The sequence below is a fragment of the Zingiber officinale genome, chromosome 6A, assembly GCF_018446385.1.
Source record: "Zingiber officinale cultivar Zhangliang chromosome 6A, Zo_v1.1, whole genome shotgun sequence".
Classification (NCBI taxonomy): Eukaryota; Viridiplantae; Streptophyta; class Magnoliopsida; order Zingiberales; family Zingiberaceae; genus Zingiber; species Zingiber officinale.
The window spans coordinates 32,491,069-32,515,025 of record NC_055997.1 but is presented as its reverse complement, the minus strand read 5'-3'; positions in this window follow the sequence as shown (position 1 = coordinate 32,515,025).

The window sequence follows — 23,957 nt, the reverse complement described above, 5'->3', positions numbered from 1 at the left end:
CTTGGGTTCATGCTAGGGCCTGCCACCTCATGAACCCATGAACCATACCTTTGGTCGGCCCTAGCTTGGACTCCAAGCTAGCTTAGCCGACCCCTATAGGATGGGTAAGAAGGTGAGTATAGGTGGGCATAGTACTCTATAATTAAGAGGCTATGATAGAGACTGAGAGGAGGAATTGGTTTTGGTCTCCCGATGAAATTAAGCATCCCGTGTTCGCCCCGAACACATAACTTAATTTCATCAATAATAATTCATTACACTAAAGAACTATTATTGAACTACCACACCAATCCCAAATTACATTCTGGGCTCATTCTTATTATGAGTGTGTTAGTCTCCCTGTGTTTAAGATAATGAATGCCCACTAATTAAATTAGTTACTGACAACTCACTTAATTAATATCTTAGTCCAAGAGTAGTACCACTCAACCTTATCGTCATGTCAGACTAAGTCCACCTGCAGGGTTTAACATGACAATCCTTATGAGCTCCTCTTGGGGTCATTCTCAACCTAGATTACTAGGACACAGTTTTTTTCTATAATCAACAACACACACTATAAGTAATATCATTTCCCAACTTATCGGGCTTATTGATTTATCGAGCTAAATCTCACCCATTGATAAGTCAAAGAAATAAATACTAAATATATGTGTTTGTTATTATATCAGGATTAAGAGCACACACTTCCATAATAACTAAGGTCTAGTTCTTTTATAAAGTTAGTACAAAAAGAACTTACCTAAAATGGTCCTACTTAAAACACTTGGAGTGTATCAGTGTAATTTATTAGTTAAGATAAACTAATACTTAATTACACTATGACTACTTCAACGGTTTCTTCCTTTCCATTTTAGTCATGAGCAACTATTTATAATTTATAAAGAACTGATAACATGATCTTCTGTGCGTGACACCACACACCATGTTATCTACGATATAAATTAATTGAACAACTACACTTAACATAAATGTAGATACTTGACCAATGTGATTCTTATTTCTAAATAAATATTTATACAAAAGCTAGGCTTTTAGTATATACTCTAACACCTTTCATATGATAGAAGCGATATCTGTGGCCCCCTTGATTAGTAGGACACAAGAATGTATGGTCATACTCAGATGAGTCATTATGAGATATTGAGCTTATTTGTTTAGTGTATCTACTTAGAGATCAAGAAACATAAAGATTGATAAGAGGATGACATGGTCTATGCCTCATTGATCAATCTAGATATCAAGGATAGAAGGATTGAGGCTTACAAGATAATAGCCACAGAAAGGTTAGGTTATGTAACGCCCGAAAATTCTCAAAACTATATTAGAAATATTCTATAATTATTCTGGAATTTTTAGATATTTTTCCGGAATTTTTAGAGTAGCAGAAGTAGCAAAAATAAATAGAAAACGAAAACAACCTAAGTAGGGATTGAATCCGAGACCTATGGTTTAGGGATAATGCTAGTAACCAGTTGAACCCAGCAGGGTCGTGCTGAAAGGAAAGGGAGGCAATTAAATTTATATTAGATTTGGGCGGAAATTTACCACTTAATATAAATAGGAAATAGTTAAGTGAAGGGTTATCTTGGATCGTGATTTTTCCTCTCCTCAAACCCTCACCGCCGACATCCCTTCTCCTCTTCCTTCTCTCGGCGCTAACCACCAGAACACCTAGGGTTCCACCCCTAGGGTCCTAAGGGTTCCTCCCGGTGATATCTAGGACACGAGGACGCTCCCCTCTGCGAGAGGAACACGTGGACGCGAGAAGATCGTCGAAGGGATCGTCTCCACCGGAATTCCAGCGAATAGAATTGTAAGGAAATTAGCGTACGAGGTAAGAAACCCCTCACCTGCAGTATAAGTAGCTCCGTTTGGGTTTTCTATGCATTAGTTTAGCTATACGCAGATTTTCATCGACGCTTAGCGTGAAATTGATCCTCCTCGCAGGTTAGGGATTTAGTGAGCACTTCTAAATGGGCCGGACTCGTAATCCCTCTTCAATGGGGGTTTCTAGACGTTGTCGGGTGCCTAGAAGTGGTCTCCCTAATAGAGAGGAGAGTTGGGGCACACTAAGTGTTCGATAAAATAGCTAGTTAAGTAAAAATGCAAATTAGGCATTTTAACAGCTCAGTTGAATGCATTAGAAGCATCTAAATCAGTAAATCAGTTTATTCTAGCTTATATGGGACTACGGTCCAATGGGTGGGCTCCCACAGTCGCCTCTGGGTTCAGACAACCTAGCTCTAGGTTCAGATAACCTAGAAACAGTAATTTAGAACAGTTTAGCTATATTCAGTATTTTACTTTTTAGTTGGCACTGTACCGGATTAGATATCCATTGGGTTGGACTCCCACAGTCGTCCCTAGGTTCAGATAACCTAGTAAACCCTACTAAATTCGGGACTTGCAAACCCGGGTTTAGTTAGGGATGCGCGCACAGTAAGTACAGTTGCCGGGCCCAACAACACATGATTATTATTTTGATCTACTATGCTATTAGTTTTCAAAACTCATAAAACCAGTTATGTTAGTTGAGTTTGATTTCAGCTTCAGGTTAGCTTCAATTAGCTTAGTTCTCTATTATTGTTCTATGTGATTAGCTTGCTATGCCATGTTTCAGCTTACATGTTCAGTTATTTCAGTTTATGCTTGCAACCATAGTATGTCATGCCAGTACATGTTTTCAAATAGCATTCTTTAAAAGCATGTTTGCATCGTTGCATGTTTTAGTGAGGTAGTTGGTTTCTTACTAAGCTTTAAGCTTACAGATTCTACTTTCCTTATATAAAGGTAAAGGGAAAATGGACTAGCAGAGGAAGCTGGAGTTCAATGCAAAGATGGTGTGTGTGGCAGGAACTGGAATAAAAGATTCTCAGGGGTTTTAGCAAGCTTAAATAGTTGAATTCTTAGTATTCTTCTTTCATGCATTTTTAGACCTTAGAATGTTTAAACCATGGGAGATTTATTTAGTTTGTTAGTTAATTATGTTAGAATGCTGGTTAATAGTTGCTAGAATATATTCCAATTGATTTTAGAATTGTTGTGTGAGGTTTTGGCATGCAGTGTCAAATCGAGTTTGTGGTGAGATCGAATCTGCACCGATCGAGTTTGTTGTGTCACCGATCGGTCCACCGACCACCCATGCGCCGAGAGCACCGAAGCTCACCGATCGGTCACCGATCGATCAAGAGTTATCGGATCGGCTACCGACCGATCGGTGTGCTCCAGATCGATCGGTAGACCGATCCAGCCGCGCATGATAGCTTGTGGATCGGTCAGCCGACCGATCCAGAGCCTTCTTCCGTGCCAGTATCAAGCTGGATCGATCACTGGATCGATCCGACAGCCCAATCGATTCATGGATCGATTGAAATTCCTTATTACAGCTAGCAGGACATCCGAGAGGCATAGATTATCTTCCCTAGCATGTGTACAACTCCTAGGTACACCTAGAGTATTAAGTTCAGATTTTACAGTAATCAGTTTAGTAAAATTTTAATCAATCCAGATTTCCGCAATAGTAATTTAGCACAGCATTACGTAACGATCGGCCTTATAGCTTAGTAGCAGAAGGTGGGTCGTTACAGAGTGGTATCAGAGCAGAATTCCATACTTCCTACACACACATCAGCATTGTACCTGCAGGTTCCAAGTAAGAATACCTCTGCTTTATTTATATTTCTTGCTTTCTTGTTATAGCTCATGTTTATAAATGATTAATGCATGTTAGTATGTGATAGTATATAACATGATAGCAATAATTATACAATTATAATTGTATTAGTTATGCATGTCCTGTCCTCCATGTCCTTAGAAATGGCACGAGGACGCCCAACTAGAAGGACACCAGCTACTGAGCCCCAGCATGAGGCAGGCAGTTCAGTGCCTCCCCCAGACCTTACAGCGTTAGTGGCTCAGTTACAGCAGCAGCTAGCTGATTAGCAGCAAGAAATAGCCACTCTTAGGGCTAATCAGCAGAACACTCCCACTGTCACCCCGGAGCCTAACTTAGCGACACCAGTGGTCTTAGAGGTTCCACCAGTCCAGCCTATGGCACCAGTAGCCCCAGCAGTAGGAGCGCAGAGAGAAGCCTATCTGATCCAGTGGCAGAGAGTCAAGCCAGAGAATTTCTCAGGCAGCAGTGAACCATGGGATGCTCACGCATGGTTCAAAACACTGGAGAGTACGATGGAGCTTCTGGACTGGCCAGAACATGAGAAGGTGAAGTGCGCCTCCTTCTGTCTGACAGGAGATGCACGCATGTGGTGGGAGAGAATCAGAGCGAAGCGCCCAGTGAACCAGATGACATGGGCTGACTTCGAGAAGGAATTCTTTGAGGAGTTCTTTGACATGCGGGTCACGAACCGCCACTACGACGAGTTCACTGAGTTTCGTCAGGGCAACCTATCAGTTGAGGAAGCCGTGAAGAAATTCAACAGGTTGGCTCGTCTATGCCCTGAATTAGTCAGCACAGAAAGGGAACGAATCCGGTTGATGCTCAAGATGCTGAGGCCGGAAATAGCAATGAATGTGGCTGGTGGCGTTCATAGGCCACAAACCACAGAAGAATTAGTGAGCAGTGCTCTAATCACTGAGCATTACCAGAATAGCATCAAGCAGCAGAAGCAAGTCCTCTCAGAAGCTAAAGGCCAAGGAGGCACAGGCACTCGGAAATAGCAGGGCCACAGCTCCCATGGCTCTAACTAGAAAGGGAACTCCAGCAACAAGCGCAAACCAGGGAGTTACCCAAAAGGAGGACCAGCCAGCAAGCAGCCCAGTTATCCAAAGTGTGCTACTTGTGGGAAATTCCATCCTGGAGTTTGTCGTAAGGGCACACGAGGATGCTTTGAATGCGGACAGGAAGGGCATATGGCCAAGCAGTGTCCAAACAAGATCAGTCTTCTTCAGCCACAGCCGATTCAGTATGGAGGCCAGCCAGCTCAGTTACATCATATGCAGGCCGCTTTAGATGGTCCACACATCAGCCAGGGCAGATTAGAAGCTCCTCCAGCTACGACCAATGCGAGGATCTACTCACTCACCAGAGAGGACGTAGCAAATGCCTCGACAGTTGTTACAGGTCAGATTAATATTTTCCAGCAAATAGCAACTGTCTTATTCGATACTGGGGCAACCCATTCTTATATAGCCAGGGCATTCGCAAACAAGTTAGCAATACCTCCAGAGGTACTCAATAGTCAGTTTCTGATGACACTGCCTTCAGGAGAAATTATGGCATCCACGCACTGGCTCAAAGCAGTGCCAGTCATTATAGTAGACAGAGAACTCTTCTGTGATCTGATTGTGCTAAATATGACTGACTACGATGTCATTTTTGGAATGGACTTCTTGATCAGATACGGTGCTTCCATCGAGTGCCGTAAACAGAGAGTCATATTCCAACCCGAAGTAGAAGCACAGTTCGAGTTTATCGGAGAACCCAAGAGAAAAGCCAAGAAATTTCTCTCAGCTATGAAGGCACAGAAGTTAATGGATTCAGGATGTACGGGATTCTTAGCACACGTAGTCAGCACCAGTCAGGACAAGGACCAACAGCTAGCAGAGGTCCGAGTCGTATGTGACTACCCAGCAATCTTCCCTAAAGAGTTACCAGGCCTAGCACCAGACAGGGAGATCGAATTTGAGATAGAGCTCATTCCCGGTACAAATCTATCTCCAAAGCGCCTTATCGCATGGCTCCAGCAGAACTGAAAGAACTTCATGAGCAATTACAGGAGCTGTTTGACAAAGGCTTCATACGCCCTAGTCACTCACCATGGGGAGCGCCTGTATTGTTCGTGAAGAAGAAGGACGGGAGCATGCGCCTATGTATAGATTACCAGGCACTGAACCAAGTCACAATCAGGAACAGGTATCCTCTTCCCAGAAAAGATGACCTGTTTGATCAATTAAAGGGAGCAGCAGTGTTCTCTAAAATAGATCTCAGATCAGGTTATCATCAGGTGAAGGTCAAGGAAGGGGATATACCTAAGACAGCTTTCAGGACCAGATACGGACACTACGAGTTCGTAGTCATGCCCTTTGGCGTGACAAATGCTCCAGCTACTTTCATGGACCTCATGAACAGGGTATTCAGAGATTACCTAGATAAATTTGTTATTGTGTTTATCGATGACATTCTTATCTACTCAAGAACTCAGGAAGAACACGCAGAGCACCTGAAAATAGTACTGCAGACCCTTCAGCAGAATCAGCTGTACGCCAAGTTCACCAAATGTGAATTTTGGCTAGATCAGGTGTCCTTCCTGGGTCACATCATCTCAAAGGATGGTATCATGGTAGACCCCAGTAAGATAGAAGCTGTGAGCAATTGGAAGAGACCCAAGAACGCCAGTGAGATTAGAAGCTTTCTTGGATTAGCAGGTTACTACAGGAAATTCGTAGAGGACTTCTCCAGGATAGCCTCCCCACTGACAGCTCTTACCAGAAAGAACAGAAAATTTCAGTGGACAGAGGACTGTGAGAACAGTTTCGGCGAGTTGAAAAGGAGATTGACCAGTGCACCTATTCTGACTCTACCAGAGAACGCAAATAGCTTTGACATATATAGTGATGCCTCGAAGTTGGGACTAGGAGCAGTGCTGATGCAAGATGGCAAGGTGATCGCCTATGCCTCCAGACAACTTAAGGATTATGAGAAAAACTATCCTACTCATGACCTTGAGCTTGCAGCAGTAGTGTTCGCTCTCAAAATTTGGAGACATTACTTGTATGGAGCTCAGTGCAGAGTGTATACAGATCATCAGAGTCTGAAGTACTTCTTCACTCAGAAGGATCTGAATATGCGACAACGCAGATGGCTAGAGCTGGTCAAAGACTACGACATAGACATCCTCTACCACCCAGGAAAAGCAAATAGGGTGGCAGATGCACTTAGCAGAAAGTCCAGTGCTGCCCTATTATCTCTAGCAGCCATGTCACCGCCCCTACAGAAGGAGATCTCAGATTTCGGTCTCGAACTCATAGTCGGACAGCTCTCTACTATGACATTAGAGTCTACCTTGCTCGGTGACATCCAGACAGCTCAGGAGCAGGATCCTGAAATTCAGAGGATCAAGCAAGGTTTAGCAGAATCAGAAGGTGGAGAATTCAGAATATCATATAGCGGGGTGTTGTATTTTGGTGACAGGCTATGTGTTCCAGATCAGGAGGAACTCAAAAAGAAGATTTTAGATGAGGCTCACAAGACTCCCTATGCGATGCATCCTGGCTCCACCAAAATGTACCAGGACTTGAAGAAACATTTTTTGTGGCCTGGGATGAAGAGATACGTCGCTCGATATGTCAGCACCTGCCTAACCTGTCAGAGGGTTAAGGCAGAACATCAGAGACCAGGGGGAGTTTTGCAGCCTATTCAGATCACAGAATGGAAGTGGGAAGACATTTCCATGGATTTCATAGTGGGATTACCCAGAACCACGAATGGTTTTGATACCATCTGGGTAATGGTCAACAGATTGACCAAATCAGCCCACTTCTTAGCTATCAGGATATCCTACTCTATGGAACAGCTAGCACAGTTGTATCTCAAGGAGATCATTAGATTACATGGAGTCCCACGAACCATTATATCAGACAGAGATAGCAGATTCACGTCACACTTCTGGGAGTGTGTACAGACAGCTTTGGGCACGAAGTTGAAGTTTAGCACAGCCTTCCATCCTCAGACAGATGGACAGACGAAGCGGGTAAATCAGGTACTCGAAGATATGCTCCGAGCATGTGCCCTAGATTTTAAAGGAAGTTGGTGCAAATATCTGAGTCTAGCAGAATTTGCATACAACAACAGCTATCAGGCCACTATCGGTATGTCACCTTATGAGGCTCTCTATGGGCGGAGGTGTAGATCTCCAATCTGCTGGTATGAGAGTGGTGAACAGAAAGAACTAGAACTACAGACAGATCTAGTGGCAGATACCACAGCAACTATACAGCAGATCCACCAGAGGATAGAGACAACTCAGAGCCGCCAGAAAAGTTATGCTGATACACGGCGCAGACCTTTAGAGTTCTCAGTTGGGGATTCAGTGTTCCTCAAAGTAGCTCCCATGAAGGGAGTAATGCGTTTCGGGAAGAAGGGCAAGCTAAGTCCCAGATATATGGGACCATACCTTATCAGCAGAAGAGTGGGCAAGGTAGCATATGAGCTAGAGCTACCCCAGGAAATGTCAGCTGTCCACAATGTATTTCATGTCTCTATGCTGAAGAAGCATATCCCAGATGCCACCCAGGTGATTGAGCCCCAGTCGGTACAGATCCGCGAAGACCTCAGCCATGATAGTCGACCTATTCAGATAATAGACCGAGCAGTTAAGAAATTGCGGAACAAGGAAGTACCATTAGTCAAAGTCATTTGGCACAGTCACACAGCAGAAGAGGCAACATGGGAGACAGAAGTACCCAGAATTATTCTAAGTTCGAGGATAAACTTTTTATAAGGTATGGGGAATTGTAACACCCGAAAATTCTCAAAACTATATTAGAAATATTCTATAATTATTCTAGAATTTTTAGATATTTTTCCGGAATTTTTAGAGTAGCAGAAGTAGCAAAAATAAATAGAAAACGAAAACGGCCTAAGCGGGGATTGAACCCGAGACCTATGGTTTAGGGATAATGCTAGTAACCAGTTGAACCCAGCAGGGCCGTGCTGAAAGGAAAGGGAGGCAATTAAATTTATATTAGATTTGGGCGAAAATTTACCACTTAATATAAATAGGAAATAGTTAAGTGAAGGGTTATCTTGGATCGTGATTTTTCCTCTCCTCAAACCCTCACCGCCGACTTCCCTTCTCCTCTTCCTTCTCTCGGCGCTAACCACCAGAATACCTAGGGTTCCACCCCTAGGGTCCTAAGGGTTCCTCCCGGCGACACTAGGACACGAGGACGCTCCCCTCTGCGAGAGGAACGCGTGGACGCGAGAAGATCGTCGAAGGGATCGTCTCCACCGGAATTCTAGCGAATAGAATTGTAAGGAAATTAGCGTACGAGGTAAGAAACCCCTCACCTGCAGTATAAGTAGCTCCGTTTGGGTTTTCTACGCATTAGTTTAGCTATACGCAGATTTTCATCGACGCTTAGCGTGAAATTGATCCTCCTCGCAGGTTTGGGATTTAGTGAGCACTTCTAGATGGGTCGGACACGTAATCCCTCTTCAGTGGGGGTTTCTAGATGTTGTCGGGTGCCTAGAAGTGGTCTCCCTAATAGAGAGGAGAGTTGGGGCACACTAAGTGTTCGGTAAAATAGCTAGTTAAGTAAAAATGCAAATTAGGCATTTTAACAGCTCAGTTGAATGCATTAGAAGCATCTAAATCAGTAAATCAGTTTATTCTAGCTTATATGGGACTACGGTCCAATGGGTGGGCTCCCACAGTCGCCTCTGGGTTCAGACAACCTAGCTCTAGGTTCAGATAACCTAGAAACAGCAATTTAGAACAGTTTAGCTATATTCAGTATTTTACTTTTCAGTTGGCACTGTACCGGATTAGATATCCATTGGGTTGAACTCCCACAGTCGTCCCTAGATTCAGATAACCTAGTAAACCCTACTAAATTCGGGACTTGCAAACCCGGGTTTAGTTAGGGATGCGCGCACAGTAAGTACAGTTGTCGGGCCCAACAGCACATGATTATTATTTTGATCTACTATGCTATTAGTTTTCAAAACTCATAAAACCAGTTATGTTAGTTGAGTTTGATTTCAGCTTCAGGTTAGCTTCAATTAGCTTAGTTCTCTATTATTGTTCTATGTGATTAGCTTGCTATGCCATGTTTCAGCTTACATGTTCAGTTATTTCAGTTTATGCTTGCAACCATAGTATGCCATGCCAGTACATGTTTTCAAATAGCATTCTTTAAAAGCATGTTTGCATCGTTGCATGTTTTAGTGAGGTAGTTGGTTTCTTACTAAGCTTTAAGCTTACAGATTCTACTTTCCTTATACTGCAGATAAAGGTAAAGGGAAAATGGACTAGCAGAGGAAGCTGGAGTTCAATGCAAAGATGGTGTGTGTGGCAGGAACTGGAATAAAAGATTCTCAGGGGTTTTAGCAAGCTTAAATAGTTGAATTCTTAGTATTCTTCTTTCATGCATTTTTAGACCTTAGAATGTTTAAACCATGGGAGATTTATTTAGTTTGTTAGTAATTATGTTAGAATGCTGGTTAATAGTGTTAGGATCTCTTCGTACGGCTAGAGAGGGGGGTGTGAATAGCCGACCCCAATTGCTCGCGTTTCTTTCTACAAACTAGGGTTAGCGCAGCGGAAACTAAATGCAGAAAGAAAACAGGAGAAGAAATCAAACCTCTACGCAAGGATGTAACGAGGTTCGGAGATGAAACTCCTACTCCTCGGCGTGTCCGTAAGTTGGACGAAGCCTATCAATCCGTCGGTGGATGAGTCCCCGGAAAACCGGCTAAATCAAACTCCTTGTGGGTGGAGAAACCTCGCCACAATCACTTGCAACAGCAAGCTAAGAGTACAAGAGAATAGCAAGAACAAAATACAACAGGAATGTAAACACAGTAGCTTGCCTTCTCGTCGACTGGGGTCCCGGATGAAGTAGCAACTTCACGGACAGATGCAACAAGCAACTCAGCAGCAGCTGATCCAGTCGTGGAATGAAGCTCACGCGAAGCTTCGACAAGGAGGAGCTCAACAAAGCTCAAGCACAACAACACTTCGCAACAGGAAGGAAGAAGAAGAAGCGATGCGTGCAGCCCGACCCTTTATACCGCAAGAAGACAATGAAGAAACTAGCCGCGTCGCGAACGCTTAGAACTCGATCGGTCCGCATCGACGCCCAGGCGCATAAGCTTGTTGTCACCGATCGGTCCCCGCACCGATCAGTGTCGCAGCCTCGATCGGTCCACGCACCGATCGAGCCGATCGGTCTTGCCGACCGATCAAGCCATGGGTGGATCGGTACCGATCCACGGCTTTCTTCTCGCGAGGTTGCGTTGCCTCCGATCGGTCTCCGCATCGATCAGACAACCGCGAGCCATCGATCTGATTCGATCGATCACCGCACCGATCGGGCAAACGCAGTATCACTGGATCGGTCACCAGACCGATCCAAACTTCTCAGCCCTAGACCTAAGGCTTCCACCCCAACATTCGGTCAACCTTGACCTGTTGGTACATCATTCCTAGCATCCGGTCACTCCCTTGACCTGCTAGCACTTCCCGCTAATTATCCGGTCAATCCTTTTGACCCACTTAGACTTCTCCACACCAGATGTCCGATCACCCTTGATCCATCTGGATTTTTCCCTTGCCCGGCTTCACTCACCAGGACTTTCCACACTGCCTAACATCCCAGTTAGGACTTTCTCACTGCCTGGCTTCACTCACCAGGACTTTTGAACTGCCTAACATCCCAGTTAGGACTTTCCCATTGCCTAACATCCCAGTTAGGACTTTTCCACTGCCTGGCTTCACTCACCAGGACTTTCCACACTGCCTAACATCCCAGTTAGGACTTTCCTACTGCCTGGCTTCACTCACCAGGACTTTCCAACTGCCTAACATCCCAGTTAGGACTTTCCCTCGTGCCAAGCTCCCTGCTTGGACTTCTCCGTGCCAAGTCTCCATACTTGGACTTTTCCAGTGCCAAGTCTCCATACTTGGACTTTTCCCGTGCCAAGTCTCCATACTTGGACTTTTCGCGTGCCAAGCTCCCTGCTTGGACTTTTCCAGTGCCAAGTCTCCATACTTGGACTTTTCCAGTGCCAAGCTCCCTGCTTGGACTTTTCCGTTGCCAAGTCTCCATACTTGGACTTTTTCCCGAATCAGGTCAACCAGGTCAACCTTGACCTACGGTTGCACCAATAATCTCCCAAACATCTATTCTTGTCCCATATCAAGAATACAACTCTTCCATGAGTGTCAAACATCAAAATACAACTCAACTAGGTCAACCTTGACCTAAGGTTGCACCAACAATCTTCCTAAGTCAAACATCAAAATACAACTCGAGTCAGGTCAACTCGAGTCAGGTCAACCAGGTCAACCTTGACCTAAGGTTGCACCAACAAATAGTTGCTACAATATATTCCAATTGATTTTAGAATTGTTGTGTGAGGTTTTGGCACGCCAGAGTGCTGAAATCAGAGTTTCAGGGTGAGATCAGAACCCAGAACGGTCTGCAGACCGATCAGAGTTTGGGTTGTGTCGCTGGATCGGTCAGCTGACCGACCCATGCGCGAACAGAGAGCACCAAAGCTCACTGATCGGTTAGCCGACCGATCAGTAAGCCACTGGATCGGTCTACCGATCGATCAGTGTGCTCCTGGATCGGTCGGTAGACCGATCCAGCCGCGTACAGAAGCAGGATAGCTTGTGGATCGGTCAGCCGACCGATCCAGAGCCTTCTTCCGTGCCAGTATCAAGCTGGATCGATCACTGGATCAATCTGACAGCCCAATCGATTCATGGATCGATTGAAATGACTTATTACAGCTAGCAGGACATCCGAGAGGCATAGATTATCTTCCCTAGCATGTGTACAACTCCTAGGTACACCTAGAGTATTAAGTTCAGATTTTACAGTAATCAGTTTAGTAAAATTTTAATCAATCCAGATTTCCGCAATAGTAATTTAGCACAGCATTACGTAACGATCAGCCTTATAGCTTAGTAGTAAAAGGTGGGTCGTTACAGGTTAGATCTCGACTTTCTCGTCACTTGGGTAACAATGATGCATTGCTAGATGTCACTCATTTCTTATGTATCGCAAATGTTAATTTGGATACATTGCCAACGTTATGAGAGTCTATTGGGTCACACACAAAGAACATATTAGTTTGGAGATGGGTATTTTAGTTTGACTAAAATACTAAGGATATTAAGAATAATGGATAAATCTAAAGTGTTGGTGTCATCTTAATGGTGATTGGCACTAGTGCTAGTGGGAGATTGTTAGTAATTAGCCCTAAGAGCCAATTATGAGATGATTAGGATTTTTGGGTTACTCATTGAGTTAGATTCAAATGAACCCATTCATTGGATTGAGTCCAATCCGAATTAGACACATTAGATTAATGGGTTAGACTCAATGGGTTAGACTTATTGGGTTATTGGATTAATGGTTAATCCAATATAATAATCCAACCCATTAAGAGGAATACAAAGAGACAAAAACCCTTGGTATTCATGGGATGAATATAAATAGGTTTTTGGAATGAATTTTTCATTAGATGAAAAAAAGATGAAAAGTGTGACTCTTAATCTTCCCTCTTCTTCCTCCTTCTTCCTCCTTGGGCAATTTTTTTTCTTGGCCGAACCACCATGAGTGGCTAGCACCATGAAGGTGGTTCTTCTCCAAAGGCTTCGTTCGTGTGATGAACGAAGGATGTGTTCGTGTGGATACCATAGAGGCGCGGACACTTGATCACGCTGAGATCTGTATCCAAAGAAAAAAGTGGCTGTTAGGACTGCGAAGGACACGCAACAAACGTATAACCACTATCATGCAACTTAGTATAAGTTATTTCATTTCCCTTTCGCATGGGTCACCTGGAGGAACTAGAAGTTTTCCACTGCGCTTTCGCTTGTTTAGCGCCCTAGTTCCTTACAGTAACCCTAGGTCTAGAGGGTGGTAACCCTAGGCAGAAAGTCTTGGCGAGTCAAAGGCTTCGAGCAAAAATCCTAGAGTTGGGGACTCTAGGTTGAAAGTCATGGTGTCGTGAACTGGGTGGAAGATTGGATGGGTCGTGGAGCGAACGTTCAGCAAAAAGTCTTGGAGATTTGGACGCTGAGGAAAAGTCCAGTTGGTCTGGAGGATCAATTTAGCAAACAGGTAAACTCTTTTGAGTGGAGTAGGTGAGGGCACGTTCCTCGGTGAGAGAACAGTAGGCATCGGTTCGACCTAGGGTTTCCAGAGGTGAAATCCGAAGTCAGAACCAGACAGCCCGGAGACTGTCAAAATTACTTTTATTTGTCTTATTTTATTGTGCTTACTTTGTTTTACAGGGTATACTTTGTTTATAGACTAACATGCCTTGCAGGACAGAAATTGCGCAAGAAAGCCTCGGATGAATAGTCCTGAGGCGCCCTCCATGGAGCTTGGAAGCGCCTCGGGTGTGTTGGTTAGTCCTAAGAAAACGTACCAGTTCCACTGTACAAAAATTTTTGTACAAGTGTCAAACCTTTCCTTAAATAACCTATTGTGTTCTTTAGAAGTTAAATTAGGAACCGTAGACCGAACTTAACATCATTGATTCCAAATTTAACTTATCTGTTCTTAATGGTTTAGATTTGAATCGCAAGTGGAACTTAACACTATTGATTCAAATCCACCTATGTTATTAATTCCATTAAATATTAATTTTCAAAATTGGCTTCCAGGACTGCATGGCGAGGTATATGGTCTTCTTAGATATGGGAGCAACCACCACCGCCTAGACAAAGTCTTTTAAGGAAAGCTAATATTTAATTTCCTTAAAAACTCTAGGTTAACCAAAAAGAACAATCGAATCACAAATTTGAAAAAGAACAAAACACAAACTCGAAAAATAAATTCGATAAACTAGATCTAATTGCCTCTTGTATTTAGAATTCTTACAAAGAAAAATAACTAGCATGATACGGAAAACAATTGCTCTTTGTAAACTAATGACCTCGAGATCTTCTGCCGTATTCCTCGCCTCGCCTTGGACATCATGTGGGCGACGATCCTCCAAGATGATCACCACCCAAAAGCTTCCTTCCTCTTCCTCTAAAAACCGGCCACCACCACCACCAAGGAGAAGAGAGCAAAAGGGAAAAGAGAGGGGAGAGGGAGGGCCAACCACTTGAGGTTCTCCAAGCAAGAGAATAAGAATTGTGTCTCATGAGGTCTCCTCACCCCTTCTTTTATATTACTTGCCCAAGGCAAATAAGGAAACACTTTTAACAAAAAATAAAATCATCCTTTAGTTTTTCTTTTTCCCTTTTTATTTTTCTTTTTCTTTCCTCTTGATTGAATTAATCACCAATATTAATTTTGTGATGATTTTTTTATTTTAATTATGGCTGGCCACCTTGCTTGGGCACCAAGCAAGGATGGCTGACCCCCATAAGAGGAAAAGGAATTATTATTTTTTTTATAAAATTTACAAGAAGAAAAACTCTTATAAAATTTTACAAGCTCTCTTTCCTAAAGTAGGAGTTAAAAAAGGAAAGTTCTAAAAATTAAAACCATGTTTTAAAATTTAAACTTCTCTTATAAAATTTTCTTTTTTTATCATGATGATAGAAAATTTAAATTTTAAAACTTCTCTTCCTTTTTTTCTCAACCATGAAGATGGTTAAAAAAGGAAAGTTTTAAAAACTTTTAAATTCTCTCTTAAAACATGTGGCCTAACTCAAATAAGAAAAGTTTTTAAATTTAAAATCTCTCTTTTAAAACTTGTAGTTTTCTTCAAAGAGAAGATTTTAAAAATTCAAAACACCCCTCCTATTTGAATTAATCTTGGTCGGCCCCTACATGCTTGGTCACCAAGCAATAGGGTTGGCCCCTATAAAAGAGGATGTGGCCGGCCCTTGCTTGGTCACCAAGCATTGGATCGGCCCCCTTCTTGGACACCAAGATGGACTTGAGGCTTTAATGAGGCTACGACAGGGACCTAGAGGAGAAATTGGTTTTGGCCTTCCGATGAGCTTGAGTATCCCGTGTTCGCCCCGAACACACAACTTAAGTTCATCGATAATAACTCATTCCACTAGAGAGTTATTATCGCACTACCGCACCAATCCCAAATTACATTATGGGTTCCTTCTTATCATGAGTGTGTTAGTCTCCCTGTGTTTAAGATAACAAATGCCCACTAATTAAGTAAGTTACTGACAACTCACTTAATTAATATCTAGCTCCAAGAGTAGTATCACTCAGCTTCATTGTCATGTTGAACTAAGTCCACCTGCAGGGTTTAACATGGTAATCCTTATGAGCTCCTCTTGGGGACATTCTCAACCTAGATAACTAGGACACAAATTCCTTCTATAATCAACAACACACACTATAAGTAATATCATTTCCCAACTTATCGGGAATATTGATTTATCGAGCTAAACCTCACCCTTTGATAAGTCAAAGAAATAAATATTAAATATATGTGCTTGTTATTATATTAGGATTAAGAGCACACACTTCTATAATAACTAAGGTCTAGTTTTTTTACTAAGTTAGTACAAAAAAACTTACCTAAATGGTCCTACTCAATACACTTAGAGTGAACCAGTGTAATTTATTAATCAAGATAAACTAATACTTAATTACACTACGACTATTCCGATGATTTGTTCCTTTCCATCTTAGTCGTAAGCAACTGTTTATAATTTATAAAGAATCATCAACATGATCTTTTGTGTGTGACACCACACACCATGTTGTCTACTATATAAATTAATTGAACAATTATATTTAACAAATAAATATAGATATTGACCAATGTGATTCTTTTATTTCAAAATAAATGTATACAAAAGCTAGGCTTTTAGTATACACTCCAACAATCTCCCACTTATACTAAAAGACTAAGCTGCCATATCTATTGACATACATCAGATTCCCATCCCCTCCACATGCCGATCAAAAGCTTTCGCCGGAAGGGCCTTAGTGAAAGGATCTGCCAGGTTATCTACTGATGCAATCTTGGCGACAATAACTTCTCCTCACTTGACGATGTCTTGTATTAGGTGGTACTTGCGCTCTATATGTTTACTTGCCTTATGGGCTCGTGGTTCCTTCGAGTTTGTAACTGCACCACTATTATCACAATAAATTGTGATGATCTTGGGCAAACCAGGAATCACATCTAAGTCCATTAGAAAGTTCCTGAGCCACACAGCTTCTTTGGCTGCCTTAGAGGCTGCCACATACTCAGCTTCCATGGTTGGGTCCGAGACGCATTTCTGCTTAACACTCCTCCATGCAATGGCTCTACCTCCTAGAGTAAACACATAGCCTGATATAGACTTACTATTGTCCCTATCTGATTGGAAGTCCGAATCCGTGTAACCCACAGGGAGCAAATCGTCTGCTTGGTAGACTAGCATATAATCTCTAGTCCTTCTCAGGTACTTTAATATATGCTTCACAGTAATCCAATATCCTTGTCCAGGGTTACTCTGATATCTGCTAAACATGCCAACGGCAAAACAGATATCAGGTCTCGTACATAGCATTGCATACATAAGGCCTCGAGGTGCAGCTCAAATCATCAATTTCTGAACAGAAGTTCTGTGCTCTTGTGTGCTCCGTACGCTTCAACAACGCTCTGCTTCTACAACGAACTGAAACTCCAAAGCTCTTCTACTTTCTTGTTCGTTGGTAAAACTTTCTTATTTGTACTTAATAGTAATTGCTTCTAGCTTGTAATAACTTCGGATTTATAGTTGTTGCCCACCGAAAGCGGTCAAGGACCGCGGGCTTTCGAGTACCTAATTACACTACAACCTTCTAATGGTTTGTTCCTTTCCATTTTGGTCATGAGCTACTGTTTATAATTTATAAGGTACTGATAACATTATCTTCTGCATGTGGCACCACATACTATGTTATCTACAGTATAAATTAATTGAACAACTACAACTAAATGTAAACAATTTGACCAAATGTGATTCTTTATTCATAATGAATGTTTACAAAGCTTAGGCTTTCAGTATACACTCCAACAGACCGGACCTCGGGATCGGTCGACCGAACCTGGGATAGGTATCGACTGGATCAAGCCGAGATGTGCGGGTCAGAGGAGACTGATCGGTCGATCGGACCCTGGGATCGGTCGACTGAACCCAGGGATAGAGTTTGACCAAATCGAAGCGGAGCGACGGATCGACGGATCTGATGCAATGGAGATCATTTGATCGGTCGACCGAACATGAGGATCGGTCGACCGATCCGCTTCGGGTCAAACCTGATCCCGAGACTTGGGGATCTGGATCAGACCTTGCAGAGCTATAAAAAGAGGCCTCGAGGTGCAGCTCAAATCATCAATTTCTGAACAGAAGTTCTGTGCTCTTGTGTGCTCCGTACGCTTCAACAATGCTCTGCTGCTACAACGAACTGAAACTCCAAAGCTCTTCTACTTTCTTGTTCGTTGGTAAAACTTTCTTATTTGTACTTAACTGTAATTGCTTCTAGCTTGTAATAATTTCGGATTTATAGTTGTTTCCCACCGAAAGTGGTCAAGGACCGCGGGCCTTCGAGTAGGAGTCGAGATAGGCTCCGAACGAAGTAAAACACTTGTGTCTTTTGTGTTTGCATTTACTTTCCGCTGCGTTTCTACTCTTAGTTTTAAATCGCTAAAATAGCCACGAGCGCTATTCACCCCCCCCCCCCTCTAGCGCTTTCGATCCATTAATTGGTATCAGAGCGGGGTCGTTTTGAATCGGTGCAACCACCATTCAAATTAATTTTTTTTCATGGTATTTTCAGATTTTTCGGAGTCAATTCGAATTTGGCTTTATAGCCATATTATGATTCTTTTCTCGAATCAGTTTTTTTGCTCGAGGTTGGTGCAACACCGCCCGAGTTCGTGTTCTATTCTTTTTATATACCGCACTACTAAGCCAAGACCAAGTCCTGGAATTTTCTTGTTGTTTATCTTTTTATAGTTGATCTAAAATGGCCCTTCAAGAAGGCTACAGTACAGTCGGCCCCCCGCTATTCACCGGAGACGACTTCGGGTACTGGAAGGGTCGAATGGAGGCATATCTCTAGACTCATTTTGAAGTCTGGATGATCGTCAAAATCGGACTTCAACTACCAACTGATAGCACCGGCAAACCACTACCATACGAGGACTGGGATGCATCTCTGATTAAAAAGGTGGAAGCTAATGCCAAGGCGACCTGCACTCTCCAGTGTGGCCTATCAAAAGAAGAACTCAACCGCGTCGGCCCCTTCAACAGTGCCAAGGAGTTGTGGGAGAAGCTCATTGAACTTAACGAAGGTGTTAGAGTGTATACTAAAAGCCTAGCTTTTGTATAAACATTTATAAGAATCACATTGGTCAAGTGTCTACATTTATATACCAAATGTAGATGTTCAATTAATTTATATTGTAGATAACATAGTGTATGGTGTCACACACAGAAGATCGTGTTATCGGTTCTTTATAAATTAAAAACAGTAGCTCGTGGCCAAGATGGAAAGGAACAAACCATTGGAAGGTCGTAGTGTAATTAGGTATTAGTTTATCTTAACTATATAATTACACTAGTACACTTACAGTGTATTGAGCAGGACCATTTAGAGGTCGTTTCTTTTATACTGACTTTATAAAGGAACAAAGACCTCAGTTATTATGGAAGTGTGTGCTCTTAATCCAAATATAATAACAAGCACATATATTTGATATTTATTTCTTTAATTTATCAATGGGTGAGGTTTAGTTCGATAAATCAATAAGCCCGATAAGTTGGGAAATGATATCACTTATAGTGTGTGTTGTTGATTATATAAGGAAACTGTATCCTAGTGATCTAGGTTGATAATGTCCCCAAGAGGAGCTCATAAGGATTGTCATGTTAAACCCTGCAGGTGGATTTAGTCCGACATAATGATAAGGTTGAGTGGTACTACTCTTGGACTAAGATATTAATTAAATGAGTTGTCAGTAACTCACTTAATTAGTGGGCATTCGACATCTTAAACACAGGGAGACTAACACACTCATAATAAGAAGGAGCCCAAAAATGTAATTTGGGATTGGTGTGGTAGTTCAATAATAGTTCTTTAGTGGAATGAATTATTATTGATGAAATTAAGTTATGTGTTCGGGGCGAACACGGGATGCTTAATTTCATCGGAAGACCAAAACCAATTCCTCCTCTCGGTCCCTATCGTAGCCTCTTGTATATAGAGATTTATACCCACCACATACCCACCTTCTTACCCACTCTTTGGTGGTCGGCCAAGCTATCTTGGAACCCAAGCTAGGGCCGGCCAAGACCCAAAGGTTGAGCCAAGGTAATTGGCCAGCCATAGCTTGGAGCCCAAGCTTGATTGGTCGGCCATATTAAAAGGGAATTTATTTTTAATTAAAATTATTTCTTATGTGGATATCATGGTTTCAAAAGAGAGTTTAAAATTTAAATCTTCTCTTTTATAGCTTTCTACAAAAGATTAAGAAAAGATTTGAAATCTTTCCTTATTTGTAGATTGAAAGGTGGATTTTAATTTTGAGAAAACTTTCCTTTTTAACCATGTTCATGATTTAAAAGAAAGTTTAAAAAATTAAATATTCTCTTTTATTAGTTTCTACAAAAGATTAAGAAAAGATTTGATATCTATCCTTATTTGTAGATTGAAAAGAGATTTTAATTTTTAGAGATAACTTTCCTTTTTGGAAATTATCCATATGTTTAAAAGAAAGATTTTAATTTATAAAATTTCCTTTTTATTAACCAATCATGAAGGGAAAAATTATTGGAGAAATTTTTTATAAATTTCCGGAAACAAATTAGGAAGTTTTAACTTTTGTTTTAATTAAAAGTCTCCTTGTTTTGGGGAGAAAAGTGGCCGGCCAAATAATTTGGAGAAGAGAAAATTATTTTTAATTAAATAAATTTTCCTTTTCATGGCAAAAGAATTAAGTAAGTTTTTATTAAAATTTCCTTATTTGCCAAGACCAAGGAATATAAAAGAGGGGGTAGAGGTGCCTTCATGGTGAACAACTCTATTCTTTTCTTCCTCTCTTTTTCTCTTTGGTGTGGCCGGCCCTTAGAGGTTCTCCCTCTCCTCTTCTCTTCTTCTCTAGTGGCCGGTTTTATCCCCTCTTGGAGCTCTTGATGGTGGCCGGTTCAAGCTAGGAGAAGAAGGAGAGAAAGGAGGTTTTGTTTCTTGCATCCCTTGGAGCTTGGTGGTGGTGGCCGGACCTCTACTTCTCATGGAGAATTCTTGGTGGCCGAATCTAGCTTGGAGAAGAAGGAGCATGGTGGTTCTCATCTCAGAAGATCGTTGCTCATACAACGTTCGAGATAAGTAGAGGAATACGGTAGAAGATCAAGAGGTTATTTTGCTTACAAAGAAAGGTATAACTAGTAATTGTTTTCCGCATCATACTAGTTTTCTTTGTATAGTTATTTATGGAAATACCAAACACAAGAGGCATATGATTCTAGAGTTTTCGAAATAGTTTTTTTCGAGTTTGTGTTTTCTTCTTTTTCAAATTTGTGATTTGATTGTTCTTTTTGGTTAACCTAGAGTTATTTAGGGAAATAAATATTAGCTTTACTTAAAAGGCTTTGCCTAGGCGGTGGTGGTTGCTCCTATATCCAAGAAGGTCATGTGCCTCGCCATGCAGTCCTGGAAGCCAATTTTGGAAATTAATATTTATAGAATTAATAACTTAGGTAGATTTGAATCAATAGTGTTAAGTTCCACTTACGATTCAAATCTAAACCATTAAGAACAGATAAGTTAAATTTGGAATCAATGATGTTAAGTTCCGTCTGCGATTCCTAATTTAACTTCTAAAGAACACAATAGGTTATTTAAGGAAAGGTTCGACACTTGTACAAAAAAATTTTGTACAGTGGAACCGGTATGATTTTCTTAGGACTAACCAACAATTGGTATCAGAGCTAGGATTTGCCTCTGTGTGTTTGGTTTTCAAATAGGTTATGCACATGTCATACATAATTTAGACAGGATAATAGTAGGATGTGCTAACTTTGTGGTTGCAGGCTCCAACTATTATGCCATATTTTTATTGTGTGTGATTGGACCCTTGGACATGTCAAGGGCATTTAATTGTGTGTGCATGTTTGTAAAATTAAATACAGCAGGAGCTATATTAGTTATTAGGATTTTACATTTTTTGTTCCATCTAGAATATATGTACATTCCATTATGGAATATAGGATTGATGTATCTAAAATTCTATATTTATCGCGGATCGTATCCTTGTGAGGAGTGGTGCTATCGGAGGACCAGAGGCGCAGCGGAATAAGACGCAAGATAGATGCGACAACTCGACCCGATGGCGGTGGCTAAAGATGGCAGCAGCTAGGGTTGGAGCACACGGAGGACAGTGATGAAAATGCCATAATAGTTGGAAAATTAATTTTCATGTTTATTGCTTTTATTTACTGTGATGTGTGTCTATGCATGTGTTATATGCTAATATAGGTTATAATTCCTCACCTTAAATAACTAAGTGGGAGAGGGATTAGTATATTAATCCCACGGTCTCCATTACTGGTTTGTAAGTGATGCAACAAGCTTGCGTGTTGGCTCTGAGTGCCTCCCTCCACAACGGATGAGTTTGTTTGCGGATCACTAGATCAAACTTCCTTAATGGATGGTTATAGGAAGTTATTTAGGATGTGTGTGATCTTCTCCAACTGAAGGGGCAAAATTCTATTTAATGGACTTAGTATCAAGTAATGGTATACACTTAGACACATTTAATAGTATCCTCTCCAACGGAGTCACTGTTATCACTTGTGTAACCAAAGGAAAACCAACTATTAATTTGTCATAAAACTAGGGTGACAAGATAATAAAATTAATAGGTTAAAATCCCTCTTACAAATGATTGATTTTGTATACGTCCACACTAACGTGGCATACAAGATTAACGATGTTTGAGTTAATTTTATTTGTCATAAAGTTAGGTTGACAAGATAGTTAATGGGTAAAACCCTCCTCTTACAAATGATGATTTTGTATACGTCCACACTAACGTGGCATGCAAAATTCACGGTGTTTTGAGGTGTTGGTAAATTTAAATAGTATTGTTAGAGAAATCAATATTATTTTAAATTTAGAGTCTTGACCAAATATTTGATCAAAGACATATCAACTATTAATTTTATTTGTCATAGGTTGACAAGATAATAAAATTAATGGATAAAATCTCATTTTAGAATTTGTATATGTCCACACTAACGTGGCATACAAAATTTACGGGAATTTTGAAATGTTGGTCTTGACCAAATAATTTTGTGATTCTTAGGTTTTCAAATGTTAGTCAATCCCCTAGCTGTTATACTATAGAATAGACTTAGTAGTCCCAATTGTAATGATTGGAAAACTTAGACATTAAGGTAGACTATCCTCTTAGAACTAAGAACAATATAGGTGTATTTGGTTCATTAGTTGTTGAAACATGTTTAGTAGTGTTATCTACCGGTACCTGGTGAGTAGATACGGGAGCCACTATCATGTCTGCAATTCATTGCAAGGGCTCCAGGAAACCCGACAACTATATGAAGAGAAATCATCGTCTATATGGGCACTACTGCAAAAGTAGCAGCTGTTGCAGTGGGAGATGTTAATTCTATGATAGGAATAAAATTGAATTTTGAGAAATTGTCTATATATACCAAGTTTAAAAAGAATTCGATTTCAGTTTCTAAACTATCAAAGAATAGATATTCTATCTATTTTGATAACAAACTTGTTATCAAGAAAAATAGGAAGATTATCTGTTCTGGTACATTGGTTGACAATTTATAAATCCAATAACTCTCACGATGCAATAAATAACACATCTTCTAACTTTAAGAGAAAGCAACCTTCGAAAATGAACCAATTATATGTTTGGCATCTAAGGCTAGGTTATATTAACTTGAGTAGGATTCATTGGTAATCAATAAACTCTTGGGTTCATTGGTAGTGGAAATCTTTCCAACCTGAGAGTCTTACTTGGAAGGAAAAATAACCGAGAATCTTTTAAGTCTAAGGGATATGGAGCCAAAGATATAATAGAATTGGTTCATTCTGATTTGTGTGGTCCTATAACTATCCAGATAAGAGGTAGTTTTGAATAGTTTGTCTATTTTATAGACAACTATTCGAGACACAGATAGATTTACTTGATACACCGCAAGTCTAAAGTGCTTTGATTAGTTCAAAGAGTACGAGGCTGATGCGAAGAAATGTCAAAGTAAAAATATTGAGACACTACGGTGAGATCGTAGTAGCAAATACCTCTGGGGAGA